The 23711-nt window shown below is 36.2% G+C and overlaps 1 protein-coding gene and 1 long non-coding RNA gene across 5 annotated transcripts in view; one reads left to right on the top strand and one right to left on the bottom strand.

Annotated features, from left to right (window-relative positions):
* LOC141378065 (uncharacterized) overlaps positions 1 to 12474 on the bottom strand; it is a 38907-nt gene extending 26433 nt beyond the window's left edge. Inside the window, exon 1 of the long non-coding RNA XR_012391653.1 lies at positions 12071 to 12474. This is a non-coding gene — a long non-coding RNA (uncharacterized lncRNA). The remainder of the gene's footprint in view (positions 1 to 12070) is intronic.
* Positions 1 to 23711, top strand: part of cadm4 (cell adhesion molecule 4) — a 305176-nt gene that overhangs the window by 149825 nt on the left and 131640 nt on the right.

The following is a 23711-nucleotide window of genomic DNA, read 5'->3' as shown; positions in this document are numbered from 1 at the left end:
TATAATATAATATAATATACACTGCTACAAAATATATTGCTATAAAATAACGAATAAACATATTTGTTTTTAAATTTAACTTTGCTGAAAATAACACAATTTTGGAAAATAATATTAGTTTCCTGTTCTTAGCTGACAGGAGTGGCACCCAGTGTGGTCTTCTGCTTATGTAGTTTATTGGCCTCAAGGTTGAATGTGCGTTGTGCGTTTAGAGATGCTCTTCTGCATACCTCATTTATAACGAGTGGTCATTTGAGTTACTGTTGCTTTTCTATCAGCTTGAACCAGTCTGGCCATTTTCCTCTAACCTCTGGCATCAACAAGGCATTTAGTCTCGCTGAACTGCCACTTACTGGATATTTTCTCTTTTTTAGGACCATTCTCTGTAAACACTAGAAATGGTTGTGCATGAAAATCCCAGTAGATCAGCAGTTTCTGAAATACTCAGACCAGCCCGTCTGGCACGAACAACTATGCCACATTCAAAATCACTTAAATTACCATTCTTTCCCATTCCGATGCTTGGTTTGAACTACAGCAGTTCGTCTTGAGCATGTCTACATGCCTTAATGCATTGACTGTTGCCATGTGATTGGCTAATTAGAAATTAGCCTTAATGAGACGTTGAACTTCTGTAATCAGAATTTTTTTTTTTATTTATTTAAATGATTAAATTGACCATGTGCTGCAGTATTGTGTGGAAAAATTCGTTTTTTTTAATAAAATCAGAAAAGTCTTGTATTTAAATTCTATTAATTATTCATCTGAATTTTACTTTTATATTTTCAATTAGTATTTTAATATATAGTTGTTTCAGCTGAATTGCATTTTTTGCTATTAAAAACATAAAAATATTTAAAATATAAAGCATTAAAAAAGTTACTGAATTCAGTACACAAATTTAAAATAAAGAGCCATTTCTTTAATAGTGTGTTCACAAAGATGGCACTTTAGTCAAAAAAAGTTGCATAAACACTTTTTATTAACATTTTTTAATAATGTTTTGGTTTTTCATTTTAGTTTTAGTTTAATTTTTAGTAATTTTTTTGGGCTTACATAATTTTATTACATTGTAATATTTCTAATTAGCTTGAATTTTAAAATCCTAACTTAAAATCCTATCGGTTAGCTAAAAAAGGTAACATTTTTCAATACATTATAGCTTCATTATAGTTTGCAAATCTAAAAAATGACATTTTCTGCACTCCCATTGTTTTCCAGTTCTCATTTGCATAATATGTACTTAACATTGCTCTCATGCTTGTTTTTGCCAGAAATCTTCAGACAAGTCTCAGGAATTCCTATCATTTTGTCCGCATAAACATCCCTTTACTGTCTCAGCATCCCATATCCACTCTCTCAATACAGGCACCTGCCTGTTTTCATAATGCTCTCTCTGTCTCCAGCCAGCATCTCTCTCTCTTTTTTTATCTTTCTTCCTCTCTCCATTCCTTTAAGAAGTCATAAAGAATGAAATACAGTCATTGTGGGCCAACATATACTCTCCAAATGTTACATTCAAACACCCAGAGACCCGAAAACATACATGCGCTCACGGCCCAGAGTGCACTTCAGCATAATAAACGAGCAGTAGTAGGCTGCTTTGCATTCAGCGCGCGCTGCTCATTCCGCTAGTGCTCGATGTGGAGCTCAGTTACGCGCGTGTGGAACGTAAACTAACGTGATGAAGATTACACAATCCTCCTTCAGCGATACCGCGTGAAGACCTGAAGTGGTCAGCGACTTGACAGCGGAGTCGCTTTTGTGTTTGTAAACACCTCGGAAAGACCAAACGCATTAGTCATCCCTCTCACGCCTCAGCCCACGTTTATCGGCAAAGAGGGGGTTTAACTGAAATCCTTGTCTTAAAAAACAGCCGGCATTTCATTAGTCACCTAAACGCACACAAAATATTTCAAAATGACAAATTCAAAACGTGTAACTAATTTCACAGCTGCTTGAGGTGGTCTCTGGAGTGATATGCCGGCGCGCGTGTGTGTGCGTGTTTGTGTGTGTTTGTGTCTCTGCGGAGCTGGAATGCAAATGACAGAATTGGCTGTATCTCCTGTAGAAGGGAAGTAAGTCATTTTGTAGCAGCTGTGCTTGGAGCTTCTAGGGGAAAAGAAAACGGACTTCCTCAAACGCGCACTGTACGAACTGAATTAGCTCTAGAATGTGACACTTTGACAATTTTTGGATTAGGGAATCAAAATGTGTGCTTTACACCAAATGAGGTTGTGCTTTGGAGTGGTGTCTGTGAATAGGCTATTAAACTGCAAACAGGTTTATTTATGTAAATATGTAGTCTGCTTGTTCTGTCTGCCTGTTTGAAGGGGTTCTTTTATGCACACATACTGTATTTAAGTGTGTGTCAAATTATAACTTGTTTTGACTCCAGGCTTGTGGAAAATATTAAATCACTGGTTTAAAATGTAATTTAGCGATTCAATACAACGTTTGGGCGGCGCGATGGTGCAGTGGTTAGCACTGGCACCTCACAGCAAGAAGGTTGCTGGTTTGAGCCCCGGCTGGGCCAGTTGATGTTTCTGGGGGTGGAGTTTGCATCTTCTCCCCGTGTTCAAGTAGGTTTCCTCTGGGTACTCCGATTTCCTCTGGGTAATCCAAAGACATGTGGTGTAGGTGAATTGAATTCACTAAATTGGCCGTAAATTCATGTATGAGTGTGTGTGAATGTCAGAGTGTATCGGTGTTTACTGGAGATCTGCATCATAAATTTCAGCATTTGGGTTTGTTCTTTTTCCCCCCTACATTTGAGTTGAAACAACCTAGTATTTCCTTTAGTTGTGGTGTTTTTAGCATCAATATGAACTTCATCAGCATTTCAGTGTTTTGTATGGCAGCCAGTCAAGTAAGATTTTGATTTAATTTGAATATATTGTGACAATATATTACTGTTGTACCGCATTATGTACTTCTTCTGGTAATATAATATTATTAATAGTAAAATGTGTTTTTAGGGAATAATAAATGCTCTTCCATGTTTTAATTGCAACAGTAAGAAGTTTAAATATATTCTTATTTAATAGTTTTTATAACATGTTTTTTTAATGTATTTGATTATGTGTGAATAAATAATAAAGATAAATAAAATTATAAATAAGGGCGGCATTATGGTTCAATGGTTAGCACCATCACCTCACAGCAAGAAGGTCACTGGTTCGAGATCTAGGCCAGTTGGCATTTGCTGTATGGAGTTTGCATGTTTTCCCAATGTTGGCATGGGTTTCCTCCGAGTGCTTTGGATTCTCTCACAGTCCAAACACATGAGGTAGGTGAATTGAATAAGCTAAATTGGCTGTAGTGTATGTGTGTTAATGTGAGAGTGTATGGGTGTGTAAAACAAACACTGGATAAGTTGACGATTCATTCCGCCGTGGCGACCCCTGATAAATAAAGGGACTCAGCCAAAGGAAAATTAATAAATTAATAAAAATGATAAATAAAAAAAATAAGTCAATACATTTAAAATATGACTGACAGACCAACAGATGTCTTTTACAAACAAATAAATTGATTTAATAGACCAATATTTAATGCCTAATGTGCTGTTTTTTGAGGCGATTTTGGAACTTTATTGAAACTTCGCTGTAAAATGTTTCTAACAATATATTAACAGGATTAATCATAGCATTAGTCACTAAATAAATCAAAGATTAGAAGTACAATAGTACAAAAAGTACTATTTTTTGTTAAAATTTACATTCAAATGTTTAATTTAATATTTAATAACTTTCTCTTCAACTTTCTTCTTATCTGTTTGTGATATTCACTAGAAATTATGATTTTTTTACTTTTTTCCTTCTTTCCTTTGATTTGGCCCACCATCCCATCTGAATGGATAGTGAGTGTGATGGAGAGGTTTGGGGCGAATGCCTTTAACACAGAGATCATCATTTCTAATTTGACACAACATTTGTTGTTTTATTGCTGAGCTACAAAAAAGCAAAAAGAAATAAAATGTTTCAATTCAATGTAAATTAATCCAATTTTTTAAAATGTATATACTGTTCTCAAAAGATATAGAAGACTATGCAGAAGACATCAGCAAGCAAATTAAGGCAAAAGCTAGTGTAATTTTGTTATAAATTAGATTGTTTTGTTTTCACTGTAAAAAGTTCATTTAAAAAAGTAAAAAAAAAAATACTTGTTAATATAAAGCAATGTTTTCTATTCATTTATTTATTTTTTACGTAATTAAACAAATTAGGAAATTACCCATGGGCCTCTAGCCTCGATCAAGTTTGGTTTTTGGCCCTTCATAAAAAAAAGTCTGAGCACCCCAGTTTCAAATTTAATACAACCTTTCATTTGTTTATTTTCTCATTAAGCTGCAAAAAAGCTATCTGAAATTGAATATTTCAATTTAAATGGTGTAAATGAATCAGATTTTGTTTAAAATGCACACAACAGAAAGAGGATAATGCAGAGACTTTGGTGTGAATCTTTGGTGTCAATCATTAATTCTGCTTGACTAGTGTATTCAGCGCTGTACTTCACTGTGTTATAAATGTGATTATGTTTTGTAGTTTAGGTATGTGTATCTTCGGCCCATGGCTCTCAATAATATTTGTTTTTTTGTCCTTCATATTAAATAGTTTTGGCACCCCTGAACTATAGTGAGACAAGCACAGAAATAAAAGGAGATTCAGTAAAAAGAGTTGTGGCATGAGCAGAAGTGTGAATCAAAAGCAGATTAAAAAGCCAAACGTTTGATTTGACAGAAAATAAATAATTCAGCCAACTTTTGATTGATTGACTTTTTTATGAGCTAAATGCTTTTATAAGTCTGTCTGTAAAAAAGAAGAAAAAAGGGAAATGGACTTAAGAGAACGGCCCCAGGAAGAGAGTATGACAGGAATTAAAAATAAATAGCTTGTCCTATGGAGCGAGAGAATAGGAAAGCTGGGGGTCAGGCTAAAGAGTGCTGGCGCGGGTTACACCAACCCCTTTATTGTCAAAGTCAAATGTGGCCCGTTGCTGTGACAACATGCAAATGAGATGCAAACGAGCGGAACATTCGGGAGGAGGGTTGGTTGGCAGGGTGATGTTGTCATGGCGACCCCCAGTGATGCACAGCGGAAGAACACAAACAGGCAGGAGGGGAGCGTTTGGGCATCAAGACATTATGGAGCAAAGCACTGGACAGGGGGCATATTGCAGGGTGGCATGTAATGGGATAACTATATAACATTAGGGATTCGGGAGGAGGCGAGGGCTGGAAAAAAGTGATTTCTTTATTTTTTTACTTCCTTTTTCACGGTTTCTTCTAGCGTGATATTATCATGCTGTTTGGCTGGTGTTTGATGGCGGGCATCTGACAAACTGGGAAGGCAGAGGAAAAGACAGGTGGAGGAAAGTGAGAGCAGGGTTTTTTACTCGGCTGCCTGAGAGAAATTGAGTTGTGAAAGGAATGTGTTAGGATTACAGCAGATGAGAAAACAACTGCGCTCTGAGAGAAACTTTCTGAGAGGAGAAGGGGATTTGTGTGAACGCCAGCATTTCAGTAGTCAATACCAGACGGATGGGAAAGATTGTTAAGGTTTCAAGAAGAAAACTGAAATGAGAATCAACTATAGTAATATTATGATAATATACAGTTAAAGTCAGAGTTATTAGCCCTCCTTGTTAATTATTAACCCCCTGTGTATTGTCTGTTTAACAGAAAAAAGATTTTTTCAACACATTTGTAAACATAATAGTTTTAATAACTCATTAACTGATTTATTTTATCTTTGTCATGGTGACAGTAAATAGTATTTTACTAGATATTTTTCAAGACACTTCTATACAGCGTAAAGTCACATTTAATGATGATGGTTTATTCTGTAGACAATCCAAAAAATAGAAAAAAATTGCTTAAGAGGGCTAATAATTATGACCTTTTTTTTTAAAATCTGCTTTTATTTTAGCTGAAATAAAACAAATAAGACTTTCTCAAGAAAAAAAAATAGAACATACAGTGAAAAAATTCCTTGCTCTGACAAACATAATTTGGGAAATATTTGGAAAAGAAAAGCAAATTCACAGGAGGGCTAATTATTTCACCTTCAATGTTACCCTGGACACAAAACAAGTCCTGAAGGTCAAATTTTATAATACTTATTATTTTTTAATTGAAATGTATTTATCACAGGAAAGCTGAATAAATAAGATGTCCATTTATTTATGGTTTGATAGGATAGGATGGACAATAGTTTGCAGAGATAAAGAGATACTGATATATGAATATTTGGAATCTTTGGAATCTCCTCATAAAATAAAAATGAAGTAGCTATTTTTGTGAAGTGAAGATGTTGTTGTTTTGAAAAACATTTCACAAAAATTTGCATTAGGAAGATATAAGGACTCATATGGAGTCAATCTAGGGCCATATACACCTGCAAAGCTATTCAAACAAAATAAAGTATTGAGGGCAACGCGGTGGCACAGTAGGTTTTGCTGTTGCCTCACAGCAAGAAGGTCGCTGGTTCGAGCCTCAGCTGGGTCAGTTGGCATTTCTGTGTGGAGTTTGCATGTTCTCTCCACGTTCGCGTGGGTTTCTTCCAGGTGCTCTGGTTTCCCCCACAAGTCCAAAAACATGCGGTACAGGTGAATTGGGTAAGCTAAAGTTGTTCTTAATGTGTGTGTGTGTGTGAATGAGAGTGTATGGGTGTTTCTCAGTGATGGGTTGCAGCTGGAAGGGCATCCGCTGCATAAATTTCGCAAAAATAAAGGACTGCAAGTAAAAATCAAATAGTGCAAAAAAAAAAATTTAATATATTTGCTAAATATTTTTCTCGTATTGCAATGCTTTTGATTTGCGAGTTTTACTGTTGACAATTTAAACAGCCCCCCAAAAAACAAAGGATTAAGGTATTTTACTTCAACTGATGACGTTGCTTCATAGGAGGCAGGTAAGGGCATGCTGTACACGCCCCAGTGACTCTGCCCCCTTGTCAAATCAGGGCCAGAAAGTGAAACGCACAGAAATGTGAAGTGCAAAAAGAAAACAGCATCGCAAACTCATGGTCATCAAAATGAGCATTGCTCTTGACTTAAGAGGTTTTGTAAACTTGTCATTCTATTATTTTTAGCATACATTTTTTTTTCTTATCTAACCTCTACAAATATACCAGTGCAATTTAAGACTGGTTTTGCAGTCTTGGATCATAATACATTTTATAATTATTTTCTGTTTTATAATCTGGTTTCCTTTGCTAAACATTTTAGGACATACATCTGTGCTAGGGATTTCACAAGAATCAGCTTCGCTCTGAAAACAACTTTCTTAGAGAAGGGAATTTGTCTCAATGGCAGATTATTGATCAATACCAAACAGATGAAAAAAAAAGTAAAAAACTGAATAGAAAATCAACTATTAATATTAATAAGAAAACATTTTAGATATTTTATTTATAATGGTTTTCTGTAAAATCGGGTTCCCTTTGGTCATCAATTTAGAACATTTATCCATGCTGGGAGGCTTTCAAGAAAAATGTCAAAAGAGTTCTGGGAATCATATCATACACTGCTGCACTATTAACACAACTTTCTTGTAGGGCTGCGCCATTAATCATATTCTCAATTTCTGTTTTGTTCGATTAATTAAGCATAATCATCACCCGCAGGTTATAAAAGTGTTTTTCTCATTTGACATTTCCATTATCTTCTATTGGAAACAAGCCTCCACAAGCTTTCATGGTTTAGGTTGCCAGATGTTAGGAGTCTGAATCCTCAGTAAGAGCTTTTTAGGAATACAGGAAGTGTTATTCATAAATAAATAGACAGATAAACAGACAGATAGATAGATGGATGGATAGATAGATAGATAGATAGATAGATAGATAGATAGATAGATAGATAGATAGATAGATAGATAGATAGATAGATAGATAGATAGATAGATAGATAGATAGATAGATAGATAGATAGATAGATAGATAGATAGATAGATAGATAGATAGATAGATAGATAGGATGAAGGGATGGATGGGTGGGTGGGTGTACATGGATGGATGGAAGGATGGATGGTTAAATGGATGGATGGATGGATGGATGGATGGGTGGGTGGGTGAGTGGGTTTGTTGACATGGATGGATGGATAGGTAGACAGATAGATAGATGGATGGTTTGATGGATGGTTTGATGGATGGTTTGATGGATGGATGGATGGATGGATGGATGGATGGATGGATGGATAGATGGACGAACGGACTGACGGATAGATAGATAGACAGACAGACAGACAGACAGACAGACAGACAGACAGACAGACAGATAGATAGATAGATAGATAGATAGATAGATAGATAGATAGATAGATAGATAGATAGATAGATAGATAGATAGAAAGCAGATTTGACATTTTGACGGAATGTTCTTGGGTCAGTAAATGCATTAGTGATGCTACAGATAGTGTTTTCGTTTAATCATCAACTTGCAGCTTCGATTGGCGTGCTTAGAGAGACGATCCATCCGCTGCTACAGAATGAGCAGTTAAGTGACAGGGGGACTTGTGAACCAGTCACGCAGAGAGGCATTATGGGACGGCGGAGAGGTGACCGGAGGTCTGTGTTTTACAAATTGCTGCTAAAACCAAAGCAGGCAAAGGTTGAATGAGAGATGTTGAAATCGGAGCGAGGGAGAGAAGGCATCGGAGAGAGTACAGATTGCTCACAGCAAGAGATGTTCTCTTTGCACTCCAGATCGCAGCGCGGGTGTGTAGCTGTCTCTCCGGCGGGCATCCCGCTGCCCGGTCCATCCCCATCGCCACGCGTGGGCAACAGCACTTTATCACACACACGCACACACACACGCACTCTCCCAGCTTCATGATGGTTCTGCTCCAGCCCCCCTGCCATCTCTCTGCAACCCAAAAACCCATCTAGTGGTATTGGCAACGCACAACTCTATTCATTAAAGAAAACAACTCAGACGCAGGCAGAGAATGAATCACAGCCTAACTACCGTGAGAGGTGAGGAAGCACACTGTAAAAGGGAGCGTGCAAGTACTCCTGCTGGTGGTCTTCGTGCTGGAGAAGAGCTGAAGCCCCACTGTGGCAGATGACAGGTCACAGAGGCCACGCATCACCCGGTACTAACCACCAACCAGGTTAAACAAAGACTTGAGTCCAAGCGAGTTCCCCCTAACGACATGAAAACACACCAGCGGTTTCTACCACAGTGTGATGTCTTTTTTAAAAACCTCTCTCTGTAATGTCAATTGCACAATATTTCTGCACAATATTATGGCAGTCTATGTGTCAGCTTAGATAATGTTAACTTTCAAATTCTTATTATGTGTTAGATAAATTTTAGATTGAAAATGTACTGAAGGTTTACACTGAAAAGGGAAAGACTTTTTATGAATTATGACCATTTATTTAGACAGTGGCACGTTTGGTGGCCTGAAAACAAACTTTTTGAAAATAGGTTTAAAGCATACGCTTTTGAGAAGGGTATCATCTTCGGGTAAAGTATGAATGTGTTTTAATGGGCATGTGTGAGTCGGTGGGGGATGAGGTGATGGGGTCACCTGCCGCCTTAGAATACAATTATTTTATCATTATGAATACCATTATGAATACCAAATAGATTGTCTTCCTAGAGTGAATATTAAGCTAAAAGCTGTGAACCAGAAGTTGCTCAGAGTTTTATTTCATCATTTCAGTATGTTGATGTACTTCAGACTGAATTGGAATAATGAGTAGGGGTACAGGGCATCATTCCCTGACATGGTTAAGAACATTGTGGCTCAAGTCATGAAAAAATACTCCAAATGTGGAAGCAATTTGTCACTTTTTAACTTTGAAGATTACCAAAACACTATTTTTATTACAATTAACTTGCTTGGATCACCTTAAAATAAGAATGCGCACTTAAATATTAAATATTTTCCTCATTTTTAGAAACTTTTTAATGGTTAGTTGCAGTTGTGAGGTTGTTATTCCATAAAAACGATTTTTTAAAAATCATTTTTGAATGATAAAGACCTATTTAAAGACCTACTGATATGTTTTTTTCAGAGCTCTGTTATCTGTGTGTTGTTGTAGCAGTGAGATGCTTCTTTTTTTAGTGCATTAAAAGCTAAGATATGTACCATATACACTTAAGAAAATTATTCTGTTCATTAAGGCGACACTTATTTAATGTAAAAAAAATGTTAAATTGTTAAATATTTATTCAAATTTTAATTAACTGCTTTCTTATTGTAAATAGTTTCTAATGAAATTATTACTCCAGTCATTGTTGCTTTTATTACTATCATCATTGATAATAATAATAATAATAATAATAATAATAATAATAACAATAAAAGTAACAATAATAATTAATATTAGAGTGATTTCTAAAGGATCATGGATGGGCGATTTGGCCTAAAATTAAAATCTTGATTAATTGAACATTTTGATTTGATTACGATTAATAAACACTTATTTTGTTTTTGTACAGTAAAAATTCTTACTTTGAATGAAGGGTGCATTACTTGATTTTAAAATAATTAAAGGAAACACACACTGTCTACCTTTATGATTATTTATTGAACATCAACATTGAACAACTGGAATTAAAACACACAATGTCTAAAACTAACAGCCACTTTTTCTCATTAAAAAATGAAAATAACTAACGTGCACGTTTGGAAATAAAATAAAATAATTTTATTGTTTTTCTTATTAAAAGTATAACATAAGCAGTATCTCTTCTTTGTAACTCTTGTATATCCTGTAAATAATATTTTATTTTATAACATTATAATATAACGGTGCATTTCTTGCATCTTCTGTAAACAAATATTTTAATGTAAATAAGAATTTTAATATAATGGAAAATATGCCACCTTATAACATATCTGGCACAGCTTTCAATCATCGTCAGTGTAGAGCAAATTAGGCTTGACTAGATTGATCAAACGTGACTCCAAAGTGGATGCAGAAGTATAAATCTGCCTTAACTGCATGTCTTTTTTTTTTTTTTTTTGTGAGGTTTCATAAGTGTCTGCGTCAGCCGCAGTGAGGGGTATAGATCACATGAAGGCTACGCTGGACCATATGCTTGCGCTTGATGCAGAAATAGAAACAGAGCGGGGTCGCGTGACTCCACATGCGGTAGGGAAAGTAATTGAAAAAATTGACCACAAAAACTTTGACCGATTATAGGCTCTCAACGTTGATTTTGATTATTTTTCGATTAATTGCCCAGCCCTAATCATGTGACTCTGAAGACTGAAGTAATGAAGCTGAAAATTCATCATTAAAATCACTGTAATCAAATATTAAATTAAATTATAAATTACTTTTTAACAGCTATTTTTTAGTGCAATAACATTTCACTATTTTACAAATTGTTCTGTATTTTTAATTAAATAAATGCAGCCTTGGTAAGCAGGAGAAGCTCTTTTTAAAACTACTACTATTATTTTACAGACCACTGATTGTACTGACCACAAACGTTTGATCTGTTGTGTATTTGTTTGGGAATATTATACTGTATGCATTCATGTAAATTACCTCTCTTAAATCTCTGCATATCTGATCCCCACTCATCAGTACCAGCTCTGATGCATGTGTGTTTCTGTACAAAGTGACATTGCCAACTACTGGCCTACTGTACTTTAGCATACACAATGCAACATTTTATTATGAAGATCATTGCAAAGGCGATTGTTTTGTTGTCATAGCCTCGCAAACCTTTCTTGCATAATTCCACCTTGTAACACCAACACCATAATCTCACTTTAATTTCATCAAATTTTAAAGCCATACACAGAAATGCTTCTGTGTGAAATGTGCTAGAAAAACACCCATGTGACTCTCTTATTTTAGCACTAATAGAAATGTTTTTCTTGCTTGCTGTTATTACGTTACATAACAAAGTATTTAATTCGATTTGATTTTCCTTCAAAGATTGTTTGAGGACTTGTGCGAGTAAGCCTGATATTAGTTTCTGCTATCAAAGTCGGCTCTGATCATTGAAATTTCATTGATATCTAACAATACTCTGTGAAACAAGATTTAGATAAGCCACCCGCCACTAAATGTGCTTAAAAAATCAGGATTTCAGTACTGACCAGAGTAATCGAGCAAGTTGTTTTTGTCCTCCTTTAGCCTTTTTTTCTCTTCTTGGCTCCTGTCTTTTGGTTTGTTCCCTACTGGAGCGGATCTGGAGAGCTGACCAGGGGGCTTGGCGAACCGGCAGAGGAACCGCTGGCTTTCTAAACACACCTCACACTGGTGGAGATTAGAAGGCTAATCAGGAAGGCCTCTCTCAGGCACCTGCGAGCCCCCTCCGGTAGATTGGGTTGTTGTTGTTAGTTAGCAGCACATTAAGGGAAGTTAACTGCAATTACATTCGCCTGCCTGCGGGGGTCAGCCAGGTTGCTCCTCATTAACTCCAACTTCTTTCAGTTGTTGTTTTTCCTCTCTCCTGTTTCTTCCTCTTTCTAGGTCACATCAGACACAACAATTCAGAGGGAGAGAATGGGAGAGGGGATGGGAGCAGATGAGAAATGTCTTTTTGTGTGGCATATTGTAGGCAAACACAATGGCATCAGTGTGTTGGAGCCCTGAGAAGGACTTTCACGGCACATCAACACAGGGCAACAAGCTTATTCATCTTCGCCCGGCCAGCCGAGGGCTTTAGAATGGATGAAAAGAGTGGGAGTCTGGTTATAAAGGAGAAATATGTTGAAAATTTCAAGCTTTATTTCTTTGCGTCGGCTTGTATACGTATGTGGGAGTATGTGTGATGTATAATTGTTGAATGTGTGAATGCCTGGCAGGGCAGAGAACAATACGGACAATTTGGGCTTGACATCATCAGCAAGCAGCTTGTCAGAATAATCGAGGCAATGCTTCAGAGGCAAAGATTGCGAGCCAGCAAACATCGCGCAATGCAAATGCAAATATTATCGATCACAGAGTCGGAGGGAAAGAAAGCAGAGACACAAACACACTTGATTATTCATCTTCTTCACGTTTAGATGGTGACTCAACAATTACTCATCGGTGAGACACCAAATGTTGACATGCAATCGGCTCCCTGTTGTTGTTCATTCAAAGCAAATCCAGCAGTGACCGGTGAAAGTCATCGTTTTTGTTTTTTGTGCCATTTCTTTTGTAAATTATTTGCTCTTGTTACTAGGGGTGAGTGATATTTTAGCATTTGGAGTAAGTAGTCTTTCTGTGATGATAACACAAACTACAATCTGGAATTTGCCTCTACAATCTGGAACTGGTTTGGTTAAGGCCAAATAATGTGATTATACACACCTTGAAACAGAGTGTAAAGGGGAAGGGTTTAAAAATTTACCCCTTAAGAAATTGGGCAGCACTACAACACTTGCACATCCTATGTCATGACATGCCTCTAGACTTTTCTGATAGGGTATTCGAGTATCATTAAGTGTAATAATTCATTCATTCATTTTCTTTTCGGCTTAATCCCTTTATTAATCTGAGGTCGCCACAGCAGAATGAACAGCTAACTTATCCAGCACGTGTTTAAGCAGCGGATGCCCTTCTAACCGCATCCCATCTATGGGAAACATCCACACACACTCATTCACACACATACACTATGGACAATTTTGCCTACCCAATTCACCTGTACCTCATGTCTTTGGTCTGTGAGGGAAACTGGAGCACCCGAAGGAAATCCACGCGAATTCAGGGAGAACATGCATACTCCACACAGAAAGGCCAGCCGAGGCTTGAACCAGCGACCTTCTTGCTGTGATGTGACAGCACTACCTACTGTGCCACTGCGTCACCGAGTAACATAATATTTTGGGTTATTATAGGGATTATAGATAGCGAAATTTAACGTTTTTTATTTTAGCGTTTTTTTTTTTTTAAAGCCATAACGGTAAAACATGAATGCGGTTATGAATGTATTAAAACATATGTTTGTTTGTTATAAAAATCTGTAATAATGAAAAAAAAAACAATACTAATTTGTGCATCTCCTTTCATGTGCAGCCCTGCTGCCGTTGTAGATGGTGTATTAGTGGTGGTGGTCTAGTGTATATATCTATGGTGAAATCCTATCAGTGTATAAATTTCCTATCACTGTAAGTTTCTAAATAAATAATTATTTTATTGGCAAATGAACATTGTATACATGACATAAATTAAAATAATATTTTATTTCTAATAGACAAAGCACTAAGTGTTAAATAACTAGTTAAAAAGCTTGAAAACCATATTCGTCTGAGAGATTTATACACCAGCAAAGCGTAAATAGAATGGCATAACTCGCTCATTTTCATTCCCTTCTTCAAGTAGACTATATTAAATGGACTAATGTAGCATTAATGGGCTATTTAAGATACAATCTTCATTTTTGATTGGTTTAACTATTTATTTCATGTCTTTTCTTCAGTTATGTACAGCATATGTGGCGTTTATGCACATGGCGCCCTCTAGCATCCAGAGTGAATGAAACGGATATTAAATTACACGTTCAATCAAAACACCCTATAAATAGGAAAGATAATACATCTCTCTAAAGATACAGGACTTTTTCTTTTCTCAGTGGATGCGCATTATCACAATAAATACTAGAAAATATTGCGATATAGTTTTCCGTCCATATCGCTCATCCTTACTCATATCCCACCAGCTTCATCCATCTGAAACCGGTCGTGACGGTTAAATTGAAGCTGTCTTTTCTCTGTTTTTTTGTGTTCTGTCTTTCTTCCCCAGCTGTGAGCACTCGTGATGGCATGATAAATGATAAATACACAGTTCAGCAACTCTTCAAAGAGCTGAGTAGTAAAGCTCAAGGCCTCCACTCAGCCTTCGCTGATGAAAAGACCAGCGCATCAAGTCACAAGCATCTGTTGTGGTGTGTGTTCTGAACCCCGGGTGCTGGTGTGTTGGTTAGTGATAGACTGATATCTCTGCCAGACGCTTTTCTCAGACCCTTGTAGGACTACCAGAATTGGTCCTTATGCCTTTAATTTTATTTTCAAAAACTATTTACAGACAGTCTTGGATTAAGAACATTTTTTTGACAAAAAACTGAAATTTGTGACAGAAATGCATATTGATTAAAAAAGTTCTTAATTTAATATTTATATAATGTAACAAAGTTTCGATAATGAAGTGAAATTACAATAACTTGCAATAACATGCATAACTTTTATTAAATAAAATGTAAATATATAATAGTATATATATATACAGTTGATGTCAGAATTTTAAGCCCCCCCTGAATTATATATATATATATATATATATATATATATATATATATATATATATATATATATATATATATAGAGAGAGAGAGAGAGAGAGAGAGAGAGAGAGAGAGAGAGAGAGAGAGAGAGAGAGAGAGAGAGAGAGATAATAGTGTTAAAATATCTAGCCAATATCATGCATGTTTGCATGATAAAAGGTCAGGAGAGGATTGTCTTCAATGCCAAAAATATTAGTAATTTATAAGATACATATGAATAATTCAAGGAAAGAGCTCTTAGTTGTTATCCCATTACAATACAAAAATTACATTCAGGAGGTTCGCAGCTGAATTACATTTATCTGACTACAGCATATATGTATACAACTGATATTAATAGGTGAAGTTTTGGTGTAACATCACTTATCAGTCATTCTGTAGTACTTTGGCTGTTGCACCCAAACATACTTCCTCTTTCTGCAAACCTTCTCTACATACAAGAACTAAACAGTTAAGTGCATCTTCAATATATTTCACAACTTCTACAAGCATCCAGCTCCTTGTGACATATTGACTTCTTGTCAGACAAGTCTGGAGCAAGACCACCTACACTATATTTATTCTTATTCAGCTATTTCCCTCTTGTCAGCAGATCCTTCTAAGAAGTATGCAACATAGTAAGAAAGAATAAGTATGTTTAGTTAATATATAGTATCATACAAAAGAAAAAAGATTGATTAATCTGTTGTTAGTCCAAACATTTTTTTTAAATAAAAAATAAAGACACCAAAGTAATAAAAAGAAATTCCTTTCCCCCCGCAATAGCATTTTAATTCATTATAAAGTTGATTGTTGTTGTCATTATCACATTGTATCATAGGATTTACCTACCATATATGTATAGCATTCATAATATTTAATTTTACATTTAAAATATTAATAAATAGTATTTAAATGTAAAATTTACAGGGATCTGCCATTACAAAACTTTAAAATCCGTGCCTAAATAATTTAATCAAGACTCCCAACAACTTCAGAAAGAAATCATCCAAATTCATCCCAATGACTTTACTGCTCAATCAGCATTACCGTTTCAGCTTTGCAGGTGAACACCAGGGATATCCATCATCCAGACAACCAAACTGACACCAACCACCACGGTAATTCATTCTTGTATTTTCCTCTAGCAGCATTCATGCACAGTGCCTCATTTCCTCCTAGTTTAATCTCACTCTAACCCTATTCCTAATGGACGTCCATCTCTGAATGCGCTATCATTACTGGGCCTCCACATGACTTTCCATTGACAATCGGTTTCTGGGTTAAGCAATAACAGCAGCAGCAGTTCGGGGCTCCTGAGGGCCCTGGTCTGAGCTTGTGAGTGTGTGTTAAGCAGTATTGATTGTGCACAGAGACGAGGGAGCGTATTTCTCATCCGCCTGTGATTTCTCTGCCCCTGCTGCTCTTTGTCGTAGATATATGAGGTCCTGTAAAGGTGCTGATGTGAAGCCTGACGCGTAATTCAAATTTTCTGTTCCCTGTCTGCTGTTCAGGAAATATATATATATATATATATATATATATATATATATATATATATATATATATATATATATATATATATATATATATACACACACACACACACACACACACACACACACACACACACACACATATATATATATATATAGAGAGAGAGAGGGTGAGAGATATTTATGTGTGTGTGTATATGTTCGGGTCATGAGATGAAAAGTTGGTGTGGTTGAGTCTGTGCGTTTGTGTGTGTTTCTACCTTGTCACCTCCTTCCAGCTGCTGTCTTTTATTTTCCTTTCGCTGTCCTCTTGCTGAACTCGGCCGCTGAGCATTGCCTCTGCCTGACACTTCAGCCATACTAATGACAGAGAGGTGATGGAGTGAGCAATCCAAGAACCACCAATTGGCATGATGGCGGAGAAGAGTGAAATGAGAGAATTGGAATGGGCGCATTAGTAGAATATTCTATTGGAATTGGAATATTCCAGTAGTTAATGTATTTACTAATATGAACAAACAATGTACAATGCATTTATTACAGTCTTTTTCATCTTAGTCAAGGTCATTTGTTTTTTACATTTATTTTATAGGAGGGTGACACAGTGGTTAGCACTGTCGCCTCACAGCAAGAAGATTGCTGATTCAAGTACCAAATGGGTCAGTTGGAATTTCTGTGTAGTTTTCGATGTTCTCCTCATATTGGGTTTCCTCCGGGTGCTTTGGTTTCTCCCACAGTCCAAAGACATGCGCTATAAATGAATTTGAATAAGCTAAATTGTCTGTAGTGTATGTTTGCATGTTAGAGGGTATGGGTGTTTCCCAGTGCTGGGTTGCAGTTAAAAGGGCATCCGTTGTGTTAAACATGCTGGATGAGATGGCGATTCATTCCGCTGTGGTGTCCCCTGATAAATGAATGGAGAGTGAAGACAGAAAAGTGTGGGGTGAAGAGAGAGGGAACATATAAAGAAAGGACCTCGAGCTGGGACTTGATCTTGGGTCTTCCTAAACACGTGTCAATGGATTACCACTAGGCAATTGGCGCTGACTAGTTAAATTAATTTGATGAAATAAAATATTGTCATTTATTGTTAGGCCCGGATTTTTTATATTTCTAAATGATTTTGTAAGACTGCACAACCATGGCTTACATGTCACACTCTAAGATCTCAGTTTTCATAGCGTAAGACTGAACAACAGTTAAAGCCTAGTTTATAATACAGGATTTTAAGCCCGGTTTGAGCCCAATTTTGAAGTTGAAGAGCTCGCCGACAGATCGGACTGTGGTCGGGAAAAAATCTACAGGTGCTCGGCGCTCGGAAGTCTTAATGTGTGAACTACTGAACAATGCATCAAAGAGGATTGCTAAAGCATTGCCGACACCTCGCAAATGGAAATCCAATATCTAGCATACTTAAAATTACAGAGCAGTCGGCCGACTCAACCCCACATGTGCTCACATGTAGTGACGAGCTGCAGCTAATGAGAGAGCATATCAGCGCGAGCCGAATGGCTGTGTGCTTAGGATTCTACGTTAACACGAACATGAGAGAAGGCTTTATTAACAGTGGAACTAGAATTCTGTAACTTTTAGAATTACCATACTGATGATTCTGAGTGTTCTCATATAGAACACCATATTTACATTCAAAACTTCTATTGAGATATTAAAACTAAGCTTTGAATGTCTGTCATCATATTTTATGACACCATTACCCCAACAATATCATCTTTTTTGGTAATACAGCCTATACATATGTAGTTAAAATACTAGAATTGGAGGTAGGGTGTTCTCTTTCCGTGCACCTAAACTGTTCCTAAAATGCTCCTAAAATACTCCTCCCACAAATATTAGGAATGTTTGTTCCTTGGACGGTTTTAAGAAGCTACTTAAAACTCATCTTTTTAGGGCTGTTTTTAATTTGTGATATATTTTATTCTTACTGTGTTTTTTACAGTATTTTTTATTTATTTTTTTATTGTTTTACTATGCTTTGTTGTTTTTACTTTCTCGTAAGCGCTTTGGCCTTTAGAAAAGCGCAAAGAATATAGCTTTTTTCTGCACTGGTTTGACATTGTCAAATGATTGCATTATCATATTTGGCACTCCTATTGATTCTTGGTTTGGAATACCTGTCTGGAATACTTGATTCTGATTGGTCAGTCACAACATTACAAGGTTTGATAATTCCAGAAAACAACTGCTAAAACTAATAACAAAGGATCGTCCAGGTGCTACAAATTAGAGGTCTGCATTCCCGTGGCTGTACTGCGGGAGCCGCAGGACCCGACCAGATTTCTTTCGGCGCGGGAATAAATTTCCGATCGGTAACTGGTGTATTTTTGGATGGGAGCAGGCGGTCTAACAATATCGCTCCCGACTCGCTCGCTCGCGAGCATGCGTATGGATGTGAATGAGCCAGTGTAATGCTGCTGTCTGTGTGTGTGTCACTTGCTTGGCTTGCTTGGTGCTGTGTATGTGTGTGCGTGTGTGTGTGTTTATACAGACAGTGTTATATAGGCTGTCTGGACTCTGTACAGCTGGGTTGTTTTCGGTTTTGTTCTCCCCAACGGGCACGGCGGGTAGAAAACAGAGCGGGACAACGAATGCTGAACATAAGTGGGAGCGGTCAGGTTCGAGCTAAAACCTGGCGGGTGCGTGCAGGAGTGGGATTCAAAATTTAGTCCCGCGCAGATCTCTACTTCGAATCATCTTGACCATCAGTGAATATATTTACATCCATATGCCTGTCACGCTATGGATTCTAACTGCTTGGTACGATCTTATGACTGATTAATATGTAGGTTAGTGTTTGCTCCATTCAGCCATTTTCACTTCTGTCAAAACTTTGTTCTGAGCCTTAATAGTAAAATTATTTATTTATTTCCAACCAATACTGACAGAAATTAAAATAACCCCTTATTCTGATTAATTGTGCGTTAATTGTTAAAAATGTACAAAAATATGTAATAAATATAACCACATAATTAATTCATTCATTAATTAAACTGTACATGCTGAGAAGGCACAAAAACATAACATTTAAGCAACAATATTCAATATAAAATTTGTCATTCTAATAGTCTAATGAATCGTCATGGGGTGCAGTGGGTAGCACGATAGCTAGGTCACTGGTTCGAGTCCCAGCTGGGTCAGTTGGGATTTCTGTGTGGAATTTGCATGTTCTCCCCATGTTTACGTGGGTTTCCATCATAGTCCAAAGACATGCGCTTCAGATGAATTGAAGAAACAAATGTGGTCGTAGTGTATGTGTGTGAATGTCAGAGTGTATGGGTGTTTCTCAGTGCTGGGTTGCAGCTGAAAGGGCATCCGCTGTATAATGGATTAGATGGCATTTCATTCCTCTGTGGTGACCCTTTATAAATAAGTTGAAGGAAAATGAAATGAATCTTTTTGCAGTGTTTTGCTGATCACTGCTCATCAATAAAGCAAACCAAATGAACATGTTAAATAGTGTCTCCTCTAAACTCTTAGATTTAACTGCTTTAATCATTTGATGTTATTATTTTTTGTATCTCTTTTTTTAAAGCATCAATTTTGGATGAACAGCAGAAACAAATATCTCTTAATTAAAATAATTAAAACTTAATTAAAGTTAAATAATTGACTTAAATAAAAATGTGTTAATTTGTGTTTAAAATGATTTTTTTTTAATACATTTGGAAATACATGAGGCTAAGTAAATGTTAGCAGAAAGGCCATTTTTGGAGTGAACTAATCCTTTATTTTTTTGACTCAAAAGCTTCCCTTAAATGGAATGCATGTATTTGCTTTTTTTGTTTGTTTGTTTGTTTGTTTGTTTGTTTGTTTGTTTGTTTGTTTTTTTTTGTTTGTTTTTTACAGTGCATGAATTCAATGTACATTCAATCTTTTTTTCAAATCTCTTTGGTGGACTGATATTGGTGAAAATGTTTAGCAGCTTTATTGACACCAAGATGTGAATGTGTCTATACAGACAGTGGCCTTCAAATCTAAACCCACTCCTAGAAACATCCACCACAATAAGAAGTGTGGAATTAACCTCAAGCTCTTTCTCTCTCCTTTCTCTATGAAATTATTATTAATTTTTAGTTTTAATTAAATTGAAAGATTTTTAGTGTTAACTTTGATTAAACTTTTTTTATAGTGTTGGGTAACATTATTGCTTGTATTTTTCGTAATATTTGACAATTATTTTGTGACCTAAAAGGTCTCATTAACCACAAATCCTCCAGTTGCTTTCTTACAGTGCAGCGTAAATCCATTCAATTTGTGTTCAATGACCTGAATCTTCTTCGTGCGCTGAGTTTCCTGCAAATGTTAATGCGCTAATACCGACAGTGACCTTCAAAACTGAACCTATAGGAAATATTTACTAGATAATATCCGCTATCTTCTCTCCGTGTACTGATTATTCATTTGTATTCTGCACATGATAATCAGATTCAGCCTGGAAGTGATAAGGTAGTAACTGCGACATTATCACCTGTCAGCATTGCTTTGGAAGCTGATATTCCAAATATGTTAAGCGGCGTAACATTTCTGTTACACGCCTCAGAACATCGGCCAATCACAATGCAATGAATAGCAGGCCAGAGCACAGAACGCTTTAAAAAACGATGATCTTTTGAAAAATCTGCATGTTTACAGAAAGGCAGGGCAGAGATGAGCAACAATAATGTACAGTATTTAAGAAATAAGGTGTTTATTTAATCTTCATTCATTTATTCATTCTTTTTTTTTTCGGCTTAGCTCCTTTGTTAATCCGGAGTTGTCAGAGCGGAATTAACAGGCAACTTATCCAGCCAGGATGCCGATACAGCTGCAACCCATCTCTGGGAAACAACCACACACAGTCATTCAAACTCATACACTATGGACAATTTAGCCTACCCAATTCACCTCCCGCATGTCTTTGGACTGTGGAGGAAACCGGAGCACCCGGAGGAAACCCAGACGAATGCAGGGAGGTTTATTTAATCTTAAAAGGTGTAAATAAAATATATAAAACAAAATATATAGTAACCTGGATGATGTGAAATGAAATGGAATAAAGAAGCAGACTTAGCTGCAAATGAAGCACTATTGAGAGACCCCAAAATTTGTCCAGTACCTCATTTGGACAAATTTGAAATCAATAATTTGCTCAAACATTAATAAAAAAATATCAAAACAAAACAAAAAAAAAAAGAAGCCCATTGAAACCTTCTTGAAAAACCCAACGCATGGGACCAGGTTGAATTACTCACTGTAAAATCGGTCACTCAAGATGACACACACATTTCTAATACTTGGAGAAAGCCACCAACATGTTCTCTTTCCAAAAGCACTTTAACTTTGAAGCATGTTCCATTAGATTGTGTCGGCTTTAAATCTGTGAGGAGTTTATTTTATTCAATTTATTCTTTTGAAGATTTTTAACACTGTTAAATCAAATACAGTTTTAAAGTTTTCTAGCAAAAATGATTTGTAAACACTTATTATATAATCTAAACGCAGTATAGATTTTGTCACCATGAAAATAGCCAAGCTGGCATGATGTTACTTGTGCTGCCTAACAGTTGATCGCATCCAAAATAAAATGTTTTCATACTGGATTCTTATGTACTTACTGTGTATAAATATTGTGTGTATATAAATAAAAAATATGTAATATACAGAAAATACCCCAACATATATATATATATATATATACACAGTTGAAGTCAGAATTATTAACCCCCTTTAAATTTTTTTCTTCTTTTCAAAATATTTTAGCAAGGAATTTTTCGACGTATGTCTGATAATATTTTGCTTCTGGAAAATATCTTATTTGTGTTATTTCTGCTAGAATTAATGCAGTTTTAAATTTTTTAAGCACCATTTTAGGGACAAAATTATTAGCCACTTTAAGCTATATTTTTTCTTGATAATCTACAGAACAAGTGACTGTTATACAATAACTTGCCTTGAATATTTCCCGAATGATGTTTAACAGAGCAAAGAAATTTTCACAGTATGTCTGATAATAATTATTCTTCTGAAGAAAGTCTTATTTGTTTTATTTCGGCTAGAATAAAAACTATATATAAAATATATAGTTATTATTAAATATATATAATTTGTTCAATGCAAATTTCTAATCAGCCAATCACATGGCAGCAACTCCATGCATTTAGGCATGGAGTGATGGTCAAGCCGTTATGCTGCAGTTCAAACCGAGCATCAGAATGGGGAAGAAAGGTGATTTAAGTGACTTTGAATGTGGCATGGTTGTTGGTGCCAGACAGATTGGTCTGAGTATTTCAGAAACTGCTGATCTACTGGAATTTTTGGACCAAAATCTCCAAAAGGAATATTTTCAGAACCTTGTTGAATCTATGCCACAAAGAATTATAGCAGATCTGAAGGCAAAAGAGGGTCCAGCACAGTATTAGTAAGGTGTACCTAATAAAGTGGCCAGTGTGTGTGTGTGTGTGTGTGTGTGTGTGTGTGTGTGTGTGTGTGTGTGTGTGTGTGTGTGTGTGTGTGTGTGTGTGTGTGTGTGTGTGTGTGTGTATGTGTTTGTGTGTGTGTGTGTGTGTGTGTGTGTGTGTGTGTGTGTGTGTGTTTTGACAGCACTATGTTAAACACTAACAAACAAACAAACAAACAACAAATACAAATTAATATTTACTAATAACATCATTGCTGATAGCTTTAATAAGTGCAGTCTTAGTATGATTTACAAAATATTTTAAATCTGAAGAATAAGGTTGCCTTTTTAAAGTGCATTGTACAGTAAACACGTGCATTCAATCTGTGATCAGTGACCCGAATCTTCTTCTTTGAACTGATATTGGTGGAAAGGCTAATGGACCTATGAAGACAGTGACCTTCAAAACCAAACCTCCCCGCAAGAAATATCCACCCGAGTGAGAAGCATGGCATTCAACCCCAAGATCTCCCTCTTCTCTCTGTGTGCACTGAAGAAATAAGTGAGGGGGGGAAATGAAAAGAGTAAGGAATGAAGCA

This window comes from Danio rerio, chromosome 16 (assembly GCF_049306965.1).
Source record: "Danio rerio strain Tuebingen ecotype United States chromosome 16, GRCz12tu, whole genome shotgun sequence".
In the NCBI taxonomy this organism is placed as follows: domain Eukaryota; kingdom Metazoa; phylum Chordata; class Actinopteri; order Cypriniformes; family Danionidae; genus Danio; species Danio rerio.
The sequence above is the reverse complement of the archived record's forward strand: the minus strand, read 5'-3'. Positions and strand labels throughout refer to the sequence as shown.